We start from the raw sequence: 17796 nt of genomic DNA, 5'->3' as shown, positions 1-17796 counted from the left end.
TCCCCAGTGTGCTGATCATACTATTGATACCCATAGCCTTGCCCTATGGGGCACCCAAAAACCCAGCCCTGCTGGGATAAATCCCCTGGTCTCTCCCGGCCAAGGCACAGAGTTGGGGTTACCATCCCCCCAGAAGCAATGCAGACACTGATTCATTACAGCTCTGGGAAGCTGCAGTTCTAGGGCACAGCACTAGGAAATCAACCCCCAGAAGGGATCAAAACCCCAAATAAATCTGTCTCTCTCTGTGCAAAAAATTTGCAGGGAGAGGGCTCATTAGGTAAGTCCCCTTTTTCAGTGAAAGGGAGATGAGCACAGTGGTAGCCCTCCCTATGTAATAAGAATTTACACTGAGCTTGATTATAAACAAAATAGTTTTTATTAAGGAAAACAGTAGGTTTTAAATGGTTTTGAGTAAAAATAGGCAGCTCAAAGTGTGTTACCAAATTAAAAGAAAAGAAAATGCATAGCTAGTTTTATTCTCTTGTGAAAAGCCTGTGTAATGTGCATGTAAGGCTTCCGTCGTTGCTAATGTAACCCTGGGTTGGTCTTTAGGGACAATGTAAGTATATTCCACGAAGAATCTAGTAACATATGAGTTCTTACCCTAAATAGCTGTCCATATGTCAGACGATGTCAGAAAAGGTATTATCCTGACTTGGGCCTCAGTAAAGTTCTCTGTCTTGTTCTTTGTGTCTCAGGCAATTTTCAAGCTGTGCAGAAAACAAAGATGGAGGAGCCCTAGGGTCTTCCTTATACTTTTTCCCGGTGGGGGGAAATTCCATTGGTCTCTGCGTGTAAAAGCATACTGCAAGATGGAGACCGTGACATGAGTGAAATCACCTGCCCCAGTCCTTTTTAGTCACTCAGCCATTGTGTACTCACTTGTCTGAATCCAGACAGCAAAGTTCTTCAGATGCGGATAGACACCTACTGTCAGTTGAGTACTGTTAGCTCCTGACAAGCTATGCTCTCCCAGTAGAGTATCCACACCTCCTGTTGAGGTCTTCACAGAGATAAACATTTGGCACACAAATATGCAGACAAGCCTTACAATTTCAGCTACAAAAATGATACATGCACAAAAATAGGGTTTACAGCTCCAGCAGAGGATACCGCCGAAAGTGATAGGCTAGAAAGGCATTTTGTCCAAAGCATCTCTGAATAATGCACATTTCTATTCATAACTCATTTGCCATTTTCCATGAAGCAAGGAGGGTCTACAACCCTGGCTACTGCCTGGTGGAAATTGGAAAAGAGAAGGACAACTGATGACGTATAACAGCCATTGGGAATGAAGCTGCTGTCATGGGAACAGACTTTAGCAGATCAAGAAACGTGGTGCTAGGCAGACGGAGGTGCAACACTCGATTGCTTCATGTGTCCCAAGGCATGAGAGCATCTACTCCAGCAAATCAGTCAGGGTTTCTCGCTGGAACCATGTTCCACGGGCTCCCTGCCCAGCTGCTGCTGCTGCTCCTCCATAAATCCCACATTGAACCATACCCAGCTGTGTCATCTGGCAGGAACAGCCTGTCTCACACATGGCTTTGCACACATTAGTGGCTCTTCTTTGCAGTCCTGCTTAGCCATCTTGCTTCCCAAAGGTGCCCAGTCTCTCCACAGTAGATTAAAGCTAACTTGGTTATGTTCTGCCATGCAGCAGTCCCCTCCCCAGTTGGAGTAGGTATACTCTTGGCTGCTTAGGACAGGAAGCCATCTGATGAAAAGTTGAACACCCAGGATGCACAAAGCAAGCTACACATAATGACTGCACAGAAAGCCAGAAGAGAGTATTTCCAGAAGAAATGTTTCTCTCTTTTGCATGCACACATCCTGCCCCTGCAACTGTCTCTCCATCCTGGTGAATCTGGTTGGGGCACAGGGCCAAGCCCAAAGGTTACAGCAGCAAGCAGGTTTTCAGTTCAGGTGCAGGTCCACTTCCGGTGAAAAATGGAGATGTTGGATCTGCTCAGAGAATACAAACTGCATGAGGTGTTTACAACTCTTGTTTACTATGGTTACGATACATTGCAGGTATTACAGCAGGTTCTACGAGCTCACACCAATATAGAGTGAAACAGTGGGAATGAGTGACAGGGAATGGATCACTGGATAATCCCCTGCTCTGTTTATTCCCTCTGTGACACCTGGCCTGGGCCACTGTTGGACGACAGGATACTGAGCTAGATGGACCCTTGGTTTGACCCAGTGTGGCCGTTCTTATGGCTTTCTTTTTTAAATGTTTTATACAATCACTGCTCTAACTAGCATGTGCTTTTAAGCCATGATTCTGCAACTGAATGTGTGCAAGCAAACTCCTTCATAAAAGCAGATCCCTGGTAAAGTCAATGAGTCCATGTGCAGGAGTCCATCTGGTTGTAGATCATTTTGGGATGGATGTTGTAGCTTACAAGTAGACCAATCTGGTTAGGAACTCAATCAGCAATGGGCAGAAGAGAAGGTGGGAGCTCATAAACTCAGCTTTTTGCTCACATTGGCTCCTGCAAAATCCAGCCAGGTAGAAAGAGAATGAAATTATTCTGCCCTAATAAAGATAAAAAAGAAACAGAAACAAGTGGAAACAACCAAGTGCATGCTGCCAGTTTTCATTCACATGCGAAGTTTTTCTGCCCCCTTTGGTAGGAACTGATGGCAGAGGAGGAGTGAAGGTCTATATCGCACACATCATAAAATCTCATCAAAACACAATATAAAAATAATCATATTCTACTGTTTGGTATGTGCCAGGAATCTTGAGATGTTTCCAGCTCCCATTTACCAGCTCCAGCTAATTAGCATATAAAACCATTCTTTATGAAACAGATAATCTGCAGCGTGACCTTGCTATTTCCTGCTTTAAGTGAACAGGCTCAGGGCCAAGTTCCTTTGTATTTCGTGCTCTTCCTTCATGTATATAAATAATGCATATTTTGAAGGAAAGCAAAACTATTAACCAACAACCAGACAGCACAAGGCCCCCACAGTATAGGCACATAATTTATTCATCCTAGTTTCCTCTAGCACAAAAAAGTGTGGGGAAGGGGAGATGGAGAGGGAGAAATTGAATTTGCTCCAGTGTTTGGTTAATTACCTCAAGTATACCACAAACACAGGCTTTGCAAATATTTGTGCAACTCCAGTTGGATATATCTAATTAAATCCTATTTATTAAATTACTGTTGTAGGCTTTCATGAAAGAGCTGACAGCCTGAGGCAAGGCAAACAAGGAGAAGTTTAAAGTTTTCCCCTCCCTCTTGTGTGGATGAACTTTGTTTAATTTTTGAGTTGCCAGAGCCTGTCCTTTGATGTGACACTGAAAGCAGAGGAGATCTCAGTACTATCCCCATTGCATTGGTGGATGTTGTGTTGTGCTAGGCATCCAACAGTCCCGTTGTAAGACGCTCCCTACTCCTGGGAGATTGCAAGTTAAGTAGACACATCAGACATTTAATGGGAGATTAAATAAACCCAAAGTGAGCTGCCCAAGCCGTCAGCGGTTGTGACATGCCCTGAGTCTAAGTACCAGGACCTGCCCACTAGACCATGCTTACAAATCTAGGGGTTAATGCCTCAGGTGTCAAATTCTGCTCCGTAGTGGGAACGTGGCATACAAGATGTCAGTCCAAGACGTTTTTTTAATAGAACATATCTGCATCTGCATCTTCCAGCACACTAGACCCAGTTTCATTGTACCCTCTGGACTGTGAGCTGTTAAAAACTAATCTGCATTTATTTTCATGACTTTTGTTATATGTCACAGTGTGGCAAACCTGAGTGCAACAGGTAACTGAATATTGAAACAATTGGTTTGTTGGTTGAACTGAGTACGTCATGTTTGCATTTATTCCTTTTCACTTGCACACGCATGTCCTATGGGGCTTTGGCCAAAACTTCAAAATGGCCATGCAAACGTGCAAGGTTTGGCGTGGCTACACGGGGAGGGGGGTCCTTTTCGAAAGGATCCCGCACATTTTGAAATCCCGTTATTTCCTTCAGCTGAGAGGAATAAGAGGATTTTGAAATGTGCAGGGTCCTTTTGAAAAGGACCCCCGTGTAGCCGCACCAAGCCGCATGGGTTCAAAAGCAGTGCTTTCAAAGTGCCATGGCTGGAAACATCCTAATGCTAATGAAGCACTGAATATTCAATTCAGCACCTCATTAGTAATCTTTGAAATGGCCATCTGCATGGCCATTTCAAAATTTTGGCCAAGTGTGGCCACAGCCTTGGTGAAATGTATGCACTCAGCTTCTAAAAAAGTCTAGGTGAAATTTTCAAACTAACTCTGGAAATAATGCAGGCTTTGGGTTCCTTTTCACTTATGGGAGATCAGTACTGCAGCGTTCGATCTCCTGGGGTTCTATTAACAGTGAAGGTCTAGTAAGGACACACTTAATTGACCACTGATAATGTCCTTGTTGTCCCTGGTACTCCACCAGTTTGGCAGGAGTAAGGGAAGCCAAATGGGAGACATTCTCCCATCAGCCTCTTGAAGTGGGGCACCACAAAAATTCAGCTTGAGGTACGCCGACTCCGGCTGTGCTATTCTCATAGTTGGAGTTGTGTATCTTAGATTGACTTTCTCCAGTAGTGTAGATCTGGCCTTCACCTTGGCCTAACTCTATTCCCAGTGAACTCAATTGGAGTGTGACTCTGCTTTTCAATGGGAGTGGTGCTGGGCCACCACTGAGCACTTAAAAAGTCCCACTTAAGATGCATGTTCCTCATGGTGCAGCAGTTTTACCATGGCTTTGGTTTTGTGTAAGAAGCTGCTGCTACACATGCACGCTACTTCGAAGTAGCAGCACCAACTTTGAAATAGCACCCGTCACGGCTACACGTGTTGGGCACTATTTCGAAGTTAACTTCGACGTTAGGCGGCGAGACGTCGAAGTCGCTAACCCCATGAGGGGATGGGAATAGCGCCCTACTTCGACGTTCAACGTCGAAGTAGGGAACGTGTAGACGAGCCGCGTCCCACAACATCAAAATAGCGGGGTCCTCCATGGCAGCCATCAGCTGAGGGGTTGAGAGACGCTCTCTCTCCAGCCCCTGCGGGGCTCTATGGTCACCGTGGGCAGCAGCCCTTAGCCCAGGGCTTCTGGCTGCTTCTGCTGCAGCTGGGGATCCATGCTGCATGCACAGGGTCTGCAACTAGTTGTCGGCTCTGTGGATCTTGTGCTGTTTAGTGCAAATGTGTCTGGGAGGGGCCCTTTAAGGGAGCGGCTTGCTGCTGAGACCGCCCTGTGACCCTGTCTGCAGCTGTTCCTGGCACCCTTATTTCGATGTGTGCTACTTTGGCGTGTAGACGTTCCCTCGCAGCACCTATTTCGATGTGGTGCTGCCCAACGTCGACGTTGCCAGCCCTGGAGGACGTGTAGACGCTATTCATCAAAATAGCTTATTTCGATGTAGCGTGCATGTGTAGACATAGCCAGAGTCTGCAGCCAGTTTCTTTCTGGAGGAATAGTGGTGAGAACACACCCCTGCTAAAACCTTCACACTGCACGTTTTTTCTCTTTTATTTCCTTCATTTAGTTTCAGACTTTCAACCTCTCGTGCCGAAAAATTAGCAAATCAAGTCAAAATCTTTCTTCCTGCTTACAGACACTACCTAGGGAGCACTAGGCAGGGAGGCAGGCTGGCATGCCCCATTTCTTCCCGAAGAATGAAAACAAGCCAAAAGCGTACGGCGATGAACTGAGTGAAAGGGAGAAGTGTGACACCTAGTCTTTATCACGTGAGCAACATTATATTGCTGGAAAGCCTAGATTTAGAGTTGCCTGTTATAAAAATACTGTTCTTGGCGGGCTTAGTGTGGCATTAGATTGACTTCATTTGACACCAGCAAGTGGGAGGGGGTCCTGATCTCACATTTCCTGACAAACACATGGCAGGATAAGAGACAATCCAGAGCCAGATACTTCGAAGTCTTCCTGTGACAGGCTGCTCAGATGCAGCACCCGTTAACCAAGCTCAGCAGACACAGGAGACATCAAAGATCTTAGGCTGTTTTTTAAATGTGACTCACTGAAGGGCAGTGGGGGAGACCACAGGAAGATCCTAAAGAGCAAAGACTGCTGGGGAGTAAATGGACACACGGACTCCAGAGGTCAGGGCTCTGGCATCAGATAGGCCTGCCTAAGCCTTAGGTAAGGTAGATCCATGCATGGGCTATTTAGTATTATAAAAACCACATATGCCTGGTGCACAATTGCTTCTCTCTTCCCTGCTGGTTTATTATCCCTCAGGCTCTTGCTCATTTTATTTAAGACAGATTATTGCTGTATCCTTAATTTATCATTTTTAAAAACTCATTAGCGCCTACACCTCTTTCTGCATTATCCTGATTGTTTTACAGTTTTGATGTGTCCTCACAGGTGATTAGCTTGATATTTGCCCATCTATCTCTGAGTAGCTTTGTTAATCTGTGTGCTCACATGTCAAAAATAGGAGCAGAGCGAAAATATTAATGAGAGAGGAAGGATGGTTCAGTGGTTATAGCACTAGAGATCTTGGCTAGATTCCAGCATCTTTCAGACTTCTTGTGTGCTTGTGGCTAACGGGACACAATCTCTCAATTCCTATGAAAATAATGAGTCTGTTCCAGTCTGTTGGAAGCACTACAAGGAGGAAGCTGTCTCTCAGCCTATGGACAGGTCTACACTAGAAAAGAAACTTGACGAAAGTATGCGACTGAAGCTACAGGAATTGACATTGACTTGGAGTGGATGTACCTGAAATCAAATTTCTGGTGCAGCCCCACTGTGGGAGGTTGATGGGAGAAAGTCTCCAGCTGAGTTCTCTTACTCCTCATGACAGCGATGAGTACCGCAGTTGAAGGGAGCACCCTCAGGCTTCGATTGAGGATGTTCCTACTAGACCCACTAAATCAAACCCCAGAAGATCAACTATGGCAATGTCGATCTTCCCCTTATTGTAGACAGTAGCACCAAGAGGTACCATGGGCCTGGTGGGGCTGGGGGGCAGCTTTCTGCCTTTGGAAGGGGTGGGGCCAAGGGCGGATGGGGCGGCACAGTCATCCCTTTCCCCTCCACCCCCGCCACATGCTCTGAGCTGCCTGTGGAGCAGTGCACTGCCCTCCATGGCATTTCAAAGGGACCCCGAGCTTCAGCTGGAGCTCTGAGCCCCTTTGAAACACTGGGCCTCCCTTCCCCATTGGCGTCCCTGACTGTAGACAAGCCCTGTGTGTATGCACATGGAGTCTTGTGTCTGAGGGCTTCGTCAGGGATAGAAAAGTGCTGAGAGCAAAGCGCTGTTTGGAGTTCACACTGCTTCCCACAGGTGGCAGTGCGCATTTGCATATGCAGCATGTGCACGGCCCATGAGAGGAGCACACTGTGGTTGCTATCCCACCAGGCACTGCTCCAGGACACAAAACAAATCAGCATTGTGACGGGGTGGATATGTCCGTGTGCTGCTGGAAGCAACCAATACTGAGGCAGTGGCAAGAGGGGACCGCCCCCCCCCGACTCTGCACAACACGTTCAAGCTGCCTGCCACTGATTGCACTGGGTGAGGCAGCAGGAGCCTTCGGCCACAATGGTTGCTGTGTGTCTCAGAGCACGACAGCACCGGCTGTCAGAAAGGAGCTAAAGGGGAGGGGTGGACACCTGCAGGCAGGACTGCTGAGTTTCAAAGAAAGGCCCCTCCTGCTCTGCATTGTGGGCCAGCGCTGGAGTGTCCCCACTGGCACATCAGCATAAAAAGACTCTCACTGGGGTGCTGGGGTGGTTTCACTTCTGTCCTGAAGCTCAGGAGCTTCAGCACAAAATGTGGATTCGCAGTGAAGATGCCAGCATGGCTTTCATGCCAAACTGGCAAGTGCAGACATAGCCTCATAATGTTAGGACAGTGTCTGGAGCAAGGGGGCCTTCTCTGGGGTGGATCCTGTAGGAAGCAGAGTAGTACATATCATCATCCGGTCATTTAGAGTACACAGTAAACGGCTGCCCAAGTAGTAGTAGTAGTAGTAGTAGTAGTAGTAGTAGCAGCATCCTTCAGTCTATGTAGACTATGGATCGCGCCCTTCGTAGTTCCATTTGGGATCATCATTTGCAGCGTCGACTGTGACTGTGAAGGCCCACATGAGAGTGACAGTCCTTGCTGCATCTGTTGCATGTGTAGTGGGTGTCTGTCAGGTCCTTACTGAGCTTTCTGTGGGCTCGCTTCTCCTCTGCTAGCTGTCTGAGCCTCATCTCACTCTTCTGAAGGCCCTTGTGTAGTTTCTGCCTCCATCTGCTGCGATCGTCTGCCAGCTCCTCCCAGCTGTCCAGCTCGATGTCTACCTCCCTGAGGTCCCTCTTGCAAACATCTTTGTAGCACAACTGGGGGCGTCCGGGAGGTCTTTTGCCAGAGGCTAGCTCCCTGTACAGGATGTCTTTTGGGATCCTTCCATCATTCATTCTGTGGATGTGGCCAAACCAGCGGAGCTGCCGCTGCCTGAGGAGGGTGTGCATGGTTGGGATTCCAGCTTGCTCGAGGACGGCGGTGTTGGTCACTCTGTCTTTCCACGATATTCCAAGGATGCGCCTGAGGCAGCATAAGTGGAAGACGTTCAGTATCTTTTCTTGGTGGGCGTACAGGGTCCAAGACTTGCTGCCATAAAGGAGGGTGCTGAGGATGCAGGCTCTGTAGACTTGCATTTTGGTGTGGGAGTACAACTTGATGTTATTCCACACTCTCTTGCTGAGTCTGGACAGAGTTGTGGCTGCTTTTCCGATCCTCCTATTTAGCTCAGTCTCCCATGACAGGGTGTCAGTGATGGTGGACCTGAGGAAAACGAACTCGTGGACGACTTCTGACGTATAGTTGTCAATGCTGATTGATGGAGGTTCAGCAACATCCTGACCAAGTATGTTTGTCTTCTTTAGGCTGATGGAAAGCTTGAAGTCCTTGCATGCTTTGCAGAACTGATCCAGCAGTTTCTGAAGCTGGTCTTCTGTATGTGACACTACAGCAGCGTCATCTGTGAACAGCATATCTCTGATGAGGACTTCCTGCACCTTCGATTTAGCTTTCAGCTTTGCAAGATTCAACAGTTTCCCATCAGATCTTGTGTGCAAAAAGATGCCCTCTGTTGAAGATCCAAAGCTGTGCTTCAGGAGGAGTGCAAAGAAGACCCCGAACAATGTTGGAGGAAGGACGCATCCTTGTTTGATGCCACTCCTAATGCTGAAAACATCCGATAATGTGCCTTCATATTGGATGGCTCCTCTCATGTCTTCGTGGAAAGACTGGATCATCTTGAGTAACCGTGGTGGACAGCCTATCTTGTGGAGCAGTTTGAACAGTCCATCCCTGCTGACCAAGTCGAAGGCCTTGGTCAGGTCAATGAAGGCAATATAGAGTGGCTTCCTTTGCTCCCTGCATATATCCTGCAGCTGCCTCAGAGAGAAGACCATGTCAGTGGTAGATCTCTCTGCGCGGAATTGGCACTGTAATTCGGAATACGCCCTCTCAGCAATCTTCTGGAGTCTGCCGAGGGTGATGTGAGCAAACAGTTTACCAGTGATACTTAGGAGGGAGATTCCACGGTAATTGTTGCAGTTGCTTCTGTCTCCTTTGTTCTTATACAATCTACTGTGCCTGTGCTGGAGAGAGGGAGCGGTTCCACAGGATATGCACGACGCTAACATTGGTTGCCCAAGCACAATGGATAACTGAATTTTCCAACAGCTGGTTTGTTTAAGCAACTGCATATACTTTGCATGCATTTCTCTCTTTTCATGTGCAAGCACATGTCCTGTGGGTGAAATGTAAGCACCTAATTTGGTAAAATACATGTTCTGATTTTCAGAGGTGGAGTTTCTAATGGTTTCTAATGCACTCAAGAAGAGCAGAGGAGGTGAACTTCTGAAAAGCATGTCACTTCATTAATTGCCTAATTACAGGGAACAGGGGATGAATAACTTTACCTTAACAATTTGTGTTTTAGGGTGCACAAAATGCTTGCAAAGGATTGTTTTCATATCTAAGTCTTAATTTCTGACTTTCAGGAGGGCTTCCAACTTCTTTCTACGTGTGTTCAACCACTGCCATTAACCCTAGACAGCAGTGCTCAGAAGCCAGTAAGTGCCCTACAAAAGCACGAGCAATTCAGAAGTAGCTGTGTTCTGCCTATGAAAGAGTTAGAATGGAGAGAAACAATTTGGTTTTCTCAAAAATGTTTGGAAATTTTCAGGGTGATCACTGAAAACCAAAAGCCATCGTTTTTTACCAAACAGAACATCTTCCCCCCCGACTTTTTTTTTTTGAGAAAAAGTGGAAAATGTCAAAAGAAATAATTTTTTCACAAGTTGTTTTGCCAAAAAAGAGGCCAGTTTCTATTTAAATAGAAGTTTGACTGGTAAATTGGATGGGTTCTCATGCAAGGATAACACGTATAAATGTGCATTGAGCTCCAGTCAAACACAATATATTTTGCATTGCATTAAGAAGCTGTAAATGACATAAGTGTTGTGCTGTCTCCCATTACAGATAACAAGGAAGTAACCCAGATATGTTATGTAACGTAGACATGCCATGTGTCGTTAGGGTGCATAGCATCTTACAGCACGTCGCCAGCTCCCAATACTCATTTTAAATGGTTCTCTCTTTCTTGAGTGCAATTGCCAGTTTTGGGATGGCCTGAGCAGCTGTTATCAGAGCGAGGTATTTTTCATCATCCATAAATATAAGATAGCCCATTTCAGTCTGGAAGAGTCAATAGTTCTATTTTAAATGAGTGCTCAAATTTGTAGTCTGACTACGACGTATTTCTTGGCATCGAGGAAGGCATCATTAAATAAAAGTAGTGGTAATTGCCTGCCCCTCTTAATAAAATGTTGACCCGACATAAAAATTCTCCCTCAAGAAACCCCATTAGTCTTTCTATATTGGTTATGGGAGTTAGTAATAACAGTCCGCAGAATAAATCTGGTAATAGAGTTTTGTTTTTTGTTTGTGTTTTGTGCGTGGTCTTTGGTGATTGGCTTGAAAGACTGAAAAAAGTTCAGCTACCAATGGGAATGTTTCATTTCCAGCAAATTGCTACTTCCATTCTTTTAGACATATTTTTTTCCTCTCCTCTGGATGCATGACAATTCTGTTCTAATCATGGAACACTTGGTGGGAAAAAACAAACAAACCATGTGCCATGTAGTAGTTGTGGCAATGAATACCAGTGGCTCACCCTACCAGGAGACCTCTCCTTTCCCCTCAGTTCCCAATGCAGACACTACCATGCACGCAGGGCCTAAACGACATGTAGCACCCCTCTGGCCCACAGGTGGTTGAGACTGTGGGGGGTGTTTCTGCAACAAAAATGGGATGGACCTTGTCTTAAACATTGTCTCAAACTTTGGTGGCAAATAGCAGCTTGTATCCTGGGCCACACTTGGCCGCCCATCCCAGTGAATTGCCTCTCCCTTGATCTCCACGATACTATGGAGGATGCAGCAGGTGGCCACCACTTGGGGTACATTCCACAGTCCCACCTCAAGACATGCCGGGGGGCAGTGGAACCAGCCCTTCAAGTGCCTGAAGGCCCATTCAACCACATTGTGGATGTTGTTCAGCCAGGCACTGAAGGCCTCCTGTGTGGATTCATGGTGGTCAGTACAGGGCTGCATAAGGCAGAGGTGTTTCGGAGTAGGGGCTGTAGTGACAGGGAATAGGGGTTAGTTTGAAATAAACTATTTCAGAATAGTTTATTCTGAAGTAACACTGCTGAGTAGATATAGCCTCAGAGTGCTTCAGGGGCTCTAATCCAAAATAGGCTCCAGTGTGTGTGGATGTATTATTTTGGAATAAGTTTTGCTTATTCTAGGGCTTCCCTGTAGTGCGGACACATTATTCCAAATTAGCTTATTTTGGATTAACAACTCCAGAATAAGCTATTTTGAAATAACTCTGTAGTGTAGACATACCTTAAATGCAGTTCTCAGTTATGGCACTGCAGAAATGTGGGAAGAGTTTCCAATAAATCCCTAAATATAAATTATTAGCATAAGCTTGCACCACACAAAAGACATGGTATAAAACATAATGGCCGTATCTACACTAGCACAAATTTTCAAAATGGCCATGCAAATGGCCATTTCAAAGATTACTAATGAGGTGCTGAAATGCATATTCAGTGCCTCATTAGCATGCTGCCAGCCGTGGCTCTTAGAAATTGCCACTTTTTGCTCCCGTGTGGCTCGTCCAGACTGAGGTCCTTTTTGAAAGGACCCCAGGAACTTCAAAATCACCTTGTTCCTATCAGCAGATAGGAATCAGGGAATTTTGAAGTTGGCAGGCTCCTTTCAAAAAGGACCCCAGTGTGGACAAGCCATGCGTGAATGAAACGCAACAATTTCAAAGAGCCATGGCTGGCGGCATGCTAATGAGGAGCTGGATATGCATTTCAGCACCTCATTAGTAATCATCAAAATGGCCATCTGCATGGCCATTTCGAACATTTGTGTTAGGGTAGACATAGCCCATGTAGGCTACGTCTACACGTGAACGCTACATCGAAATAGCTTATTTTGATGTAGTGACATCGAAATAGGCTATTTCGATGAATACGTCCTCCAGGGCTGGCAACGTCGACGTTCAACATCGACGTTGCGCAGCACCACATCGAAATAGGCGCTGCGAGGGAACATTTACACACCACAGTAGCACACATCGAAATAAGGGTGCCAGGCACAGCTGCAGACAGGGTCACAGGGCGGACTCAGCAGCAAGCCGCTCCCTTAAAGGGCCCTTCCCAGACACAGTTGCACTAAACAGCACAAGATCCACAGAGCCGACAACTGGTTGCAGACCCTGTGCATGCAGCATGGATCCCCAGCTGCAGCAGCAGCAGCCAGAAGCCCTGGGCTAAGGGCTGCTGCACACGGTGACCATAGAGCCCCGCAGGGGCTGGAGAGAGAGCGTCTCTCAACCCCTCAGCTGATGGCCGCCATGGAGGACCCCGCAATTTCAATGTTGTGGGACGTGCAACAACTACACGGTCCCTACTTCGACGTTGAACGTCAAAGTAGAGCACTATTCCTATCCCCTCATGGGGTTAGCAGCTTCGACGTCTCGCCGCTTAACGTCGATGTTAACATCGAAATAGCGCCCAACACGTGTAGCCGTGACGGGCACTATTTCGAAGTTAGTGCCACTACTTCGAAGTAGCGTGCACGTGTAGACGCAGCTGTAGTGAGCTGGAGTCAGGAATAAAGTGATCAACAATCTGGTAGGGAAAAAGCAAAACTGTTGGAATATTATTGGCATATATATCAGATAAGTCATCTTCTTGAACCTCAGTGGGCAGGATTTAGAATGCAAAAGTCTGTGTGTGTGTGTGTGTGTGTGTTTTCAGAAGCTACAAAAGATGTATCTATTACTCTGGTAAAAGAGTTTGAAGGTGGGCTGGACTGAAAAAAAAACTTGAAACTTCAGCACCTAATTTAGCAAATTCTATTTTAATGATTCATCTTCACATCTTTTTCCTTGAGTAACCCAAGAAACATTGGGAAACATATAAATATTGTGAAACTGACTCTGTGCCCACTTAAGCTGTTTTTGCACCAGTGTAACTCATTAGATGTCACTCGAGCTATCCCTGATTTATGCTGATGAAAGTGAACATATAGTCATTTGCTGTACATTTTTTCTAGTAAACATCACTGTTTTTTTTCCTTTCTAATTTGAAAGCAATATTTGTCCCTATCCTCCACATGGAACAAAAGGTCACAAGCAGAGTTCAGCTGTCATCAGGAAAAGAGATCCCACCATTTTTTTATTTTCGCTAATTATGCCCTGAAGGCCAAAAGTCAAAAAAAAGAATACATAAAGCTTTTTCATCTTGTAAATGAAGTATACATTGCAAGTCATTATTCTCTTTTTTCCCTGTAGCAAACCAGGAAGAGTAAACATCAGTCCTCTACTTAGTCCCAAAGTATGCAAATTATTAATTCTGGAAGTATGTTTGAAACAAATTCCCAATATTCTTCAATTGTCATAAAGCGCCTTTTAGTTTTCTAGTTCTAATTTAATTTTTGTGGATATAAAATATAATTTTGAAAATATTTTTGAAGTTGAGCTTCCTCTACTTTGATGGTTTGGTGGGCAGCAACGACAAGGCTGTGTCTTGATTTGCATTCCTCTTTCAACAGAAGCATGCAAATGAGGGAAATCAAAAATGCAAATAAGATCCATATTTACATACCTGACACCTCATTTGCATAGTCTTCTTTCAAAAGAGATTCTTTCGACAGAAGAAAACCAGTGTAGACGCAGCTCTATTTAGAGTAAACCCCACCTTCTAAAGAATCCTTTTTCCTAAAAACTAATAGGTAACTACCAGTGATCATGCAAAACATTACCTTTATGTTTCTTGTCCCAGATTTGACGCAGGCACGGAATCACATCAGAGGAGGGATCACAGAGTGATGTTAATGTCTATTTTCTTCAGTCCCAGAAATGGTTTTAGCATGGAAGGTGGTGAGAACTATGATGACCCCATTATCCCATCTGTCATTCTACTCTGAGAACTATGACAGGTTATCATATGGTATTAACATCTAGAACATAAGAACAACCATACTGAGTCAGATCAAAGCTCCTTCTAGCCCAGTGTCTTGTCTTCTGACATTGGCCAATTTGTCTAGCTCTTTTTGTAAATCCTATTAAAGTCCTGATCTTCATGATGTCCTATGGCAAGGAGTTCCACAGGGCACTGTGTGGTGTGCTGCATGAAGAAAAACTGCCTTTTGTTTGTTTTAAACCTGTTCCCTATTAATTCCTTGTGGTGACCCTTAGATCTTTTGTTATGGGAACAAGGAAATAACATTCTCTTGTTCACATTCTCCATATCTGCCATGATTTCATAGACCTCTAGCATATCCCATCTTAGTTTCTTCTTTTCTAACCTGAAAAGTCCCAATCTTTTTAATCTTTCTTCATATAATACCCATTCTTCACCCCTAATTATTTCTGTTGCACTTTTCGGAATTAATGAAAAGATACCTTTTTTGAGATAGAGTGACTACATCTTCATGAGGTATTTAAGATGTATTTGTACGATGGACTTATAGCAAGGCAATAAGATATTCTCTGTCCTATGCTCTGTCAATTTTTGAATGATTCCATTTCCTTTTTTGCCTGCTGCTGCGCTAAATTACTCCCCATCATTTTGTATGTATGGCTGTACGTATGTACATATGTATGTGCATTACTTTGTATGTATGGCTGTACGTATGTACGTATGTGCATTACTGTGTATGTATGGCTGTACGTATGTACATATGTATGTGCATTACTTTGTATGTATGGCTGTACGTATGTACGTATGTGCATTACTGTGTATGTATGGCTGTACGTATGTACGTATGTATGTGCATTACTTTGTATGTATGGCTGTACGTATGTACGTATGTGCATTACTTTGCATTTATCAATATTAAAATTAATTTGCCATTTTGTTGCCTAGTTTTGTGAGATCTTTTTGAAGTTCTTCGGCGTATGCTTTGGTCTTAACTATCTTGAGTACTTTAGTATCATCTGCAAATTTTGCCACCTCGCTACTTATCCCTTTCTCCATATCCTTTTTAGGCATGTTGAATAGGATTGGGATAGGTCTCACTGCAGAGCCTTAGGGGACACCACCAGTTCCGTCTCTCCATTCTGAAAACTGATCACTTATTCCTACACTTTGTTTCCTGTCTTTTAACCAGGTATCGGCCCATGACAGGACCTTCCACAAGAGCCTTTGGTGAGGGGTTTTGTCAAAGGCTTTCTGGAAACTGAAGTACATTATATCCACTGGATCTGCTTTGTCCACATTCTTGTTAACCCCCCTACAAAGAACTCTAGTAGATTAGCAAGCTTTATGTCCCCCAATGTCACTGGGAATAAGTCTGTGCAGAATAGTATCCATGCTTAGCAGTGTGATAAATCATTACTCACTGACAATGTGGCACTTCTGTAATTACCCTACATAAGCAGAGAGATTGCAGAGAATTCATTCTGAGGGGAATTCACCCATGTGCAGAAGGACAGCACAAAGCCAATGAACCATCCAAGTCCCTGCTGAGCCCATTGAGGAAATGAAATTATTCACAGGACTGAAACTGGATCATTGGATGCACAGATCTGCACTAGCCCCCTGCCCAGGGGAGAATGTCATCCTTTTTTAGCTCCCAGAGCTAATTAGAGTAATATACAAAGTAAAATGTTATGAAGCAAAATGTTTAGTTGCACAAGCAGTAGGATCTGCAGAGGAAAAGTAGAAGGGGGAAATCCTGGCTCCACTGAAGTCCTTTAGAATCAGTCCTGGTGGAACTGTGTAATCTTCTGTGGCTCCAAATGCCTCATTTGCAGAATTCTTTCAGGACCATCTGGAATTTTGCCATGGATTTCAATGGGGTCAAAATCTCTCTCCAAATAAACACCAGGAATGAGGGGACACCAAGTTAAAAAAAAACAAAACAGTATGAAAAAGTCAGGGTCACAGGGCGGACTCAGCAGCAAGCCGCTCCCTTAAAGGGCCCCTCCCAGACACACTTTCATTAAACAGTGCAAGATACACAGAGCCAACAACTAGTTGCAGACCCTGTATATGCAGCACGGACCCCCAGCTGCAGCAGCAGCAGCCAGAAGCCCTGGGCTAAGGGCTGCTGCCCACGGTGACCACAGAGCCCCGCAAGGGCTGGAGAGAAATAGTCACAGGGCTGTCCTGCCACAGAAGACCCTATCACAGATGGAAAACCCTCTTCTGGTGCAACATGAAGCAACGATAGCACCTGGAACTACGATGGCACAACTGTAGCATTCACAATGTATACATGGCCTTCTTGATGGTGGAAATGATTACTGGGTCAAATCCTGCACATATGAGAAAACTAATATTGTTAGTTATCTGAGCTGTTCATGGATGGATTATAAAACTTATCAGGCTGGTCCTGGTATACATGTCTCTGCACTAAACAAAATAATCCTTTAATGGAAAAAAAAAACCTCTCTCTTTTGTTCAGCAATCAAGTACATCTTCCTTCCTCCCTCCCTCTTGCAGAAATCTTTCTTTTCTAGCGCTAAATCTCTGAGCGGTAGCCGTTAAAAGCACTTTAGAGTGCCAATGGGACATTTCTGTTTAATCACAAGTGGTCCCAGGCATGGGCCTTAATTCCTTCCCCACATTTGCAGGAACAGGTCATGTTGTAACTCCCCTACAACTGGGGAAATTTGGTTCACTGGTGATTCAGAAAAATAAAATATTTGGGGGTGGGAGGGTTGAAACGAAAATGAAATTGCTTTAAAATGTGAGTTGGAAAGTATAGAAATTTTGTTTCAAGTTGAATGAAACCAACCAGTTTAACCTGAAACAAAACATATCTTTTTGATCTAGTGCTATTTTTCTTCAAAAAAAAAGGAAAGTTTATGATAATTTTTTTCAAATAAAAAATCAAATGTGTTTCACTTTGAAAATCTCAGAATGAAATATTTCCATTTTTTAAAAAACTTTAGAGGATTGAGGTTTTTTTTTTTGTTTTTGTTTTTGTTTTTAAACCAAAAGCCTCTTGGCAAAACTGACATGAATTAGCAAAATGGTGCAGTGCTGTTGGGGCTGCATATGTTTTTAAATCTGCCACAATTTTTCTCCCACCTCTCCACATGATTCCAGGAGATGGTTTCCATGGCTTTGAGGCAGACAGTATCTGGAAAGAGTCAGTATAAGGGGGAGATCCCAGGTTCCCCCAGCAAATCCCAATGATGGCAAAGACAGTACCAGAGGCAGACTATGTGGGGTGTCTGGG

This window comes from Carettochelys insculpta, chromosome 6 (genome assembly GCF_033958435.1).
Source record: "Carettochelys insculpta isolate YL-2023 chromosome 6, ASM3395843v1, whole genome shotgun sequence".
Lineage (NCBI taxonomy): Eukaryota > Metazoa > Chordata > Testudines > Carettochelyidae > Carettochelys > Carettochelys insculpta.
Note: the sequence above shows the minus strand (reverse complement) of the source record.